Source organism: Heteronotia binoei, chromosome 2 (genome assembly GCF_032191835.1).
Source record: "Heteronotia binoei isolate CCM8104 ecotype False Entrance Well chromosome 2, APGP_CSIRO_Hbin_v1, whole genome shotgun sequence".
Classification (NCBI taxonomy): domain Eukaryota; kingdom Metazoa; phylum Chordata; class Lepidosauria; order Squamata; family Gekkonidae; genus Heteronotia; species Heteronotia binoei.
This window is the reverse complement of record NC_083224.1, coordinates 130,968,365-130,975,739: the sequence shown is the minus strand read 5'-3', so window position 1 is coordinate 130,975,739 and position 7,375 is coordinate 130,968,365.

The window sequence follows — 7,375 nt, the reverse complement described above, 5'->3', positions numbered from 1 at the left end:
GGCATCACTCACAGGGGACCTCCCTATGATCCTCCTCTACTTGCCCTCCAATATATGTATAGATCAGGGGTGGCCAAACTTGCTAAATAGAAGAGCCACATAAATAAATGTCAAATGTTTGAGAGCCACAAGCCATGAATATCAAATGTTTGAGGGAGGGAAGGAAGGAAAATGGAGGAGGGAGGGAGAGGTGGAAAAAAAGCAACTAACTTGAAATGCATTCTCCAAGCTGCCAGCTGGCTTGGCTTGAAGTGATTTAAAGAGAGAAATGCCTTCTCTAAGCCAGCCACTGGGGTGATACTTCAAGAGCCACACAATATGTGTGAAAGAGCCACATGTGGCTCCTGAGTCACAGTTTGGCCACCCCTGCACTACACCATGCTGGCTCTTGTGATCGAGTAGTGTGTTGGAATTTGATTTTTTTTTCTGAGATGGCTATATATATTCTAGCATTGAAAAAAGTCCAGAAATATCTCTTTCTCTCTCTCTCTCTCTCCCTCTATAAAGAGAGAGAGAGAGAGAGAGAGAGAGCTATATATTTCTGGACTTCAATGCTAGAATATCTTTTTTGAGGTGTGGTGACCAGAATCGTACACAGGAGACTTCCGGGATCCATCATCTTGGCTTCATAGTTGCCTGATGATGCTCTCCGCAGCAATTCTGATTCTGGTCATTGGAGGGGTATCACCGAAGTGATACCCCCAAAGAGGGGTCCTGTTGAGCCTTCTCTTTGGCATAGGAATTCCAAGGGGGGGGAGGGGGCCAAAGGTAATGGCCCCCAAGACCTGTCGTGCGTCCCGAAGCTCAGCGGCTTTGAATGCTGAAATCAGCAGAGAAAGAAAGACTCTCGAATGCTTCAGCTTTCTTTTTCTACAGTACGCTCTTTAAAGCAACATTTCTCCACATCTAAAGCAACAGTTCTGCCTAACAAGTAGGTGTTTTATCTTCTTCAACTCTACCCCCCCCCCCCCCGATGGGCCACTTAACATACCGTCAATAGACTAGCTCACGGATTACTTCAAAAGGCCTTGCAACGTGATGAGCAGTCTTAATTATTCAAACTGGCTTGAATCTAAACACTAAAATTGACCCGGACTTTAATTGGACATATAGTACAAAGATTATCAAGAATCTGCAAAATGTTTTGACTATAAAAGGGAAACACAGAAAGTTCTGTCTCCTCTATCTGTCTGTAACTGAAAGACTGTCTCTTAACAATTTCTGTTAAAGTTGCTGTCGAACAAGAATTTACAAGAGAGAAGTGAAAAATAACCTGATTTGAGAGACTGAGCTTATGCACAATTTGAGTTTTAAAATGCCATCATTTAATGAAATGGCACATGGAAAGGATATCAGTGCAGATTTCAGATCTTTAAAGGAGGATTTTTTTTCACTTAAGCAGCTTCTTACAGATGACTTCATGTTTACAGCTAATTATTTGAGCGAAGAGGATTTAACAGCCAATGAAAGGGCAAATCTACAGGAGCCCTGCATTACAAAGAGTGAATCAGTGGCAGTGAAAACAGAAGGGGAAACGGTGATTATGCGAAACAAACAAAGGGAAAAGAAAATGGCCCCATCTGACGCATTTTTAAATCTTCACCGGATGCTGACCATCAACAAGATCAACTAGAGAAGGGGATATGGCGAAGAACTCTTTTTTTGGTGGTTGAGGAGGCGGGCCATGTTGAGAAGAGGAAAACTGTGCTTCAATTGTCAAATCTGGTGTTGGAAAACAATCCGCAAAAAGGATTTTGTGCAGAATAGGAACTAATTGGACCATAATACAAATAGAGATGGAACTGATGATATCTCAGTAGGCCTGATAGAAGATGGGATACTGTGGCAAGGGATGCCAGACTTGATGTACCTTGGGCATCTGCTGCCTCACTCAAAGGCCTGGTGGAACTGCTCCATTTTGCAGACCCTTCCAAAAGGTAGTAGATCAGTAGATCACTAACAGAAGCATGTTCCACCAGGCCAGAGCCAAGGCAGAGAAAGCCCTGGCTCTGGTCGAGGCTAGACTTCAGGCTGGGAACAACCAGCAGATGGTGGTTAACTGAATGTAAAGTCCTTTGAGGCAAATATGGTGAGAGGCGGGCTCTCAGATATGTCGGTCTCAGGACATACAGGGCTTTAAATGTCAGTACCAAAAACCTTGATGCAAATCTGACACATGCGCATGAAAGCTCGCACCCTGAATAAAACTTCATTGTCCTTAAGGGCGCCATTGAACGCTAACTTTAATCTCTTCTCAGTATACTATTCCAGGACTTTTAAAAAATTCTAGTTCACTTTTGTTATCAGTGCTGGAAAGGAAGAAAAATTTCTGGGCTAACCAACCAAGGGGAGATAATATGTGAAAGGCAAAAAGTAAAGTTCCTTCCTTTACTGTTAAATAAAATACCTCTATCTCCTGCTTTATACATGAACAGATGGCCCTATCACATATAATTTTGCTCTAATGTTGAATACTTTGAACCTCTGTACAGACTTTACTGTAGTCCACAGCAATGGAAATAGACCCTAAGTAATATGTTGAGTGAATGTATGCACACACATGTGTATGTGTACATGTTTTCACATTCCAATTCTTGCTCATTTAAGGATAGAACTGGAGACTACAAAAGAAATTTTGGGGCAAATTTTATTTATTTATGTTAATTTCTAGTCTGCCCTATCTTGTGAGTTGGCTCAGGGTAGATCACAATAGGCATGACAATAGGCAATAAAATTAGAAGTAAATAAACAATTAAACAATTAAAACAATAAAATCACTCCATTACAGATGGAAGACAACTAATCATGCATAGTACAAACAGAGCTGGAACCAATGATGTTCCAATAGGCTCGATAGACAAGGAATGCTGCGATAGGGAGGCCAGACTCAATATACTATGGGCATCTCACTTGAAGGCCTGGCAGAACAGCTCCATTTTACAGGCCCTACGAAAAGGTAGTAAATCAGGTAGGGCCCTAATCTCCAATGGAAGCATATTCCACCAGGCTGGAAGCAGGGCAGAGAAAGCCCTGGCTCTAGTTGAGGCAAGACAGACATCCTTCAGGCCAGGGACAACCAGTAGATGGTGATTAGTTGAATGTAAAGTCCTTCAAGGCAGATATGGAGAGGTGGTCCCTCAGATATGTTGGTCCCAGGCTGCACAGGGCTTTAAATGTCAGTACCAAAACCTTGAAGCAAAACCAGTACTCAATAGGTAGCCAGTAGAATTGGCACAGTACTGGCTGTATGCTTGCCCATACAGGCAATGCAGTTAGCAAATGCGGAGTTGCATTTTGCAATAGCTAGAGTTTTGGGATTAGCCTCAAGGGCAAGCCCGCATACAGTGGTCGTTTTCGCACTCACCTCCAGCCGGCGCGACCCCCCTCTTCACCGCACAGGATCTGCGCGGATTTCGCACTAAATGCCACGGAGCAGCCTTTTGCGCCGGAAACTCCCGTCGCAAAAGCCGCGCAAACGCCAAACTGCTTTTTGGCGATTTACGTTTGAGCGGCTTTTGCGATGGGAGTTTCCGGCGCAAAAGGCTGCTCCGCGCAGATCCTGCGCGGTGAAGAGGGGGGTCGCGCCGGCTGGAGGTGAGTGCGAAAACGACCAGTGAGTTACAGTAATCTAACATTGCATAGGTCACTGTAGCCAAGTCCTGAGGGGAGAGATAGGGTGCTAGCTGCCTGATCTGTCAAAGATGGTAGAAGGCAGATCTGGCAACTGCAGTGACCTAGACCTCCATAGAAAGGGAGGCATCTAAGGTTACTCCCAAGCTCTCCACCTTCTGGGCTGGTGTAAGTAATGCACCGTCCAGGGCTGGGAGCCATATACTGAACTCTACTCCACCTTGGCCAAGGTACAGGACCTCCATCTTAGTTGCAACCGGCTCTGTTGCAACCATCCAGCCATGGCTCCCAAAGTCTCAACCAGATGATCTGAGGCAAAGTCTGGATGGCCATCCATTAACATAGAGCTGGGTGTTGTCTGCATATTAGTGACAACCCAGTCCAAGACCTTGGGCTAACTGAGCAAGGGGGTGCATATAGATGTTGAACATCATTGGTGAGAGAATTGCCCCCCTGACAAGTGGGTGTCATCAGGAGATCTGCTCACCAAGTGCCACCCTTTGTCCCTGACCACGGAGAAAGGAGGAGAGCCACTGTAAGGCAATCCGCTGAACTTTTATGTTGGCAAGGTGGTGGGTCATAAGATTGTAATCAACTGTGTCAAATGCTGCTGAAAGATCGAGAAGCAACAGCAGTGCTGACCCACCTCAATCCAGATGCCTCTAGAGGTCATCCGTAAGAGTGTCCAATACAGTGTCTGTCCTATGGCCAAGGCAGAAGCTGGACTAGAATGGATGAAGGATAGATCCATTCTTTGTGAACAACCATAGTTCAGTGCTGGAACACATGCTTTACATATATAAAGTACCAGGTATAATAGCTAGCATTACCAGTTGAGGTTGCATGAGAACCAAGAGAGCTGTTGCCTCTACAGTACCTGGCCAGATGGACCTGGCACTGGATCAGACGAAGCATAAAGTAGCTTCATAAGGCATATGTTAATAATGAACAAGTTGAATTTCACTAGGAAAGAAGTGATGCATTGCTGAAACATCCATGCAAATACCACACTTGGCTTGCAAATATTTGAAAATATTCACATCCATACAGGTGAGACTAAATGTTATATATCAGCCTTATTTAGTTTTCATTCATATCTTTACAGGAAGCATCTTCCTAAGATTACTCAAAGATGAATGGCTTCATTACTCTGTCCAGGAAATGGCAGGATCAATTCCGTATTACCGTCAGACAATATTGTACAGCTTCATCATCATCTGCCATCATAAATTATTCCTAATGTTTTTTCCACTTAAGCCTTTGTTTCAAATTTAGTCTGGTAGAAAAATCTTGCTCTTGTCATTGTCATGTAAATTAGTAATGTGTGCTGGACAATGTCCCAGTCCACGTTTGATTGTTGCTGGATAAGTGAACATGGCTGATCTTTCAGTGTGGGAGAGGGAAAGAAATTTGCATAACAGTGTTTTATTAAACACCTCTAATGTGTCCCAGTCTTAAGGCAGTGTTTTTAGAGTATGCATATAAAACATATCAAGCCATCAAACAATTACAATCTAATAAATGATCACAGACAATTTAATTCTTAACCAAGACACACAGAAAAGCTGCAATTATACTATTTAATTGATTAACAAGTGATTCAAAACTTCATAACCTTTTGAATTCATACATTGTTAATCAAGCACAGGTTTTAACAGGGTGGAGATGTATGAGACCCTACTGAGAATTTTAGAAAGAAAGCCTGCAGATCCAGTAACTTATATGCCAATTGTTCAAACCTTTTAAATCTATAATAAAATTTGAGATCAACTGTTGATCTGTCTTCTCCTGTTTTGTTGTGATGGGTGGAAGAGACACCATCTGGGAACTGGGAGAGAGAGAAGGTAACTGTTTTTCAATAAGATGCAAATGTTCACCATACGTACACACCTTGAAATTGCATGGGATAATAATCCTGCATTCTTTTGCTTCTGGGAATTATTCATGTCTTTGTGACATTAGAAACCATTACTCTAATCCCCTTCCAAGATGTATTTGTATGATTTGTATTCCTCACACCAAAATAAAGTTTTGTTTTACAGTTCTGAAAGTAATGGATCAAAATAGAATGTGGGCACATAAAGTTGAGTAATCACTCATGTAGCCATTGTCTGAAAACACAACAAATCGGTCTGAGCAACAATTGAATATTTTCAGCTTTTGGTAATAGACTCAACAGCAAAAAAAAAAAAAAATCAAATAAATACCCTAACTGCTGGGTTTGAATTCATGTGGTGAAAATTGCCATATAGTCATAGTTAACATGACAAGCCCATAGGGCAGGGGTGTCAAACTTACAGGCAGTAGGACACAACTGGCCTGCCTTGGGCTTTTATTAGGCCTGTGGTTCTTTTCTTCCGCCCTCCCCCTCCTTTCATTATTACCCTTTGAATCTCTGAGGTTGCCAAAGTTCCCAGTTCCGCCTTGAAGCTCTTTTGAGTTTGCAAAGCTGTAAGGAAAATTTAGAATGGATTTTCCATTAAGGTATCTGTACCCAGATAGAGTAGTCTGTCTATTGTGAGACAGACTAGTCTATCTGGGTGTAGATACCTTAATGGAAAATCCATTCCACATTTTCCTTTCAACTGTCTGTGCTGCAATGTATTTCAATGGAGTGGAGCTCAAGTAATTTCATTTTCCAGAATTTGTATGGTCAGCTGAAGTTGTTGCTTCGTGGAGTTGTGTCCTTGCAAATAAAGGGTTGATACTTTGAGCCAGCTTGCCTCTGCTGAATGGACCTGAGAACTGGAGCCTAGTGAGTATTATAACCTGGGAACCCACAAGCAAAGGGGGATATTACACTGGAGAGTCATTGCCAGTCTGAGTAAACATTGCGGGGGAGGGGAGAGAAGGTTGCAATATCCAGCCATTTCATGTTTCCCTAGGCTCAACACATTTTATATTTTTAGTTTCTGCTGTGCTCGTGTTTTTCCTTGATGTTTATTTTAAAAATTGCATTGCCAAATCTCATTGTTCTCCACCCATTTTAAACTCAATATTGTGAGAGTTTTAAGCATGTTTGTATTTTAAGTTAAAAAATACCTAATTGTGTTTGTCTGTGTCCTTTATCAAGTTTATATTTCCATTTTGACATGCATGGCCCCACAAATCTGGCCCTTGTAAAAAATGAGTTTGACACAAGCCAAGAGACTGACAGAGGTCATTTACTGTTCTCTGCCTCTGTGTAGCACTCATGGACCTCCTTGGTTGTTTCCCATTCTGCTATAGAACACAACTGTTGTGTCTTGCATTTCAGTCCTGAAATTACAACACAGCGGATGCTACGGAGGTGAACAGTGGAAGTCCACTGGTCCCCAAATGTAGATCCGCAAATACGTGCCGCCAATCAAGATCTGTGGCGGGAAGTTTAACTGGCTAGGATTGGACCTGGCCAGACTGAGCGTTGTTCTGGGGTATGTATATAATTGGGACCTGGCCTGCATTGTTTCGCCTTGTAATGTACTCGCTAATAAAGCATGTTGCCTTCAACATGTCTCGTCACTCAGTACATTACAGTGGCGACGAAGGTGGGATGCTAGCCAGGTAACTCCCCAAGCGGGACTTTGCTGACCTGGCCGGAGACAAGGAAAGCACGCATTAGAGGGAGACGGAAGCACCCGCCGCCATGGCTAACCCAAGTGGGACGACGGACCACTTTGCAGAGTTCTACCCCACCAACCCCGATAAGTGGGAGACCTACACGCAGCGGGTCAACTGCTACCTACGAGCGAACATGATTACAGAT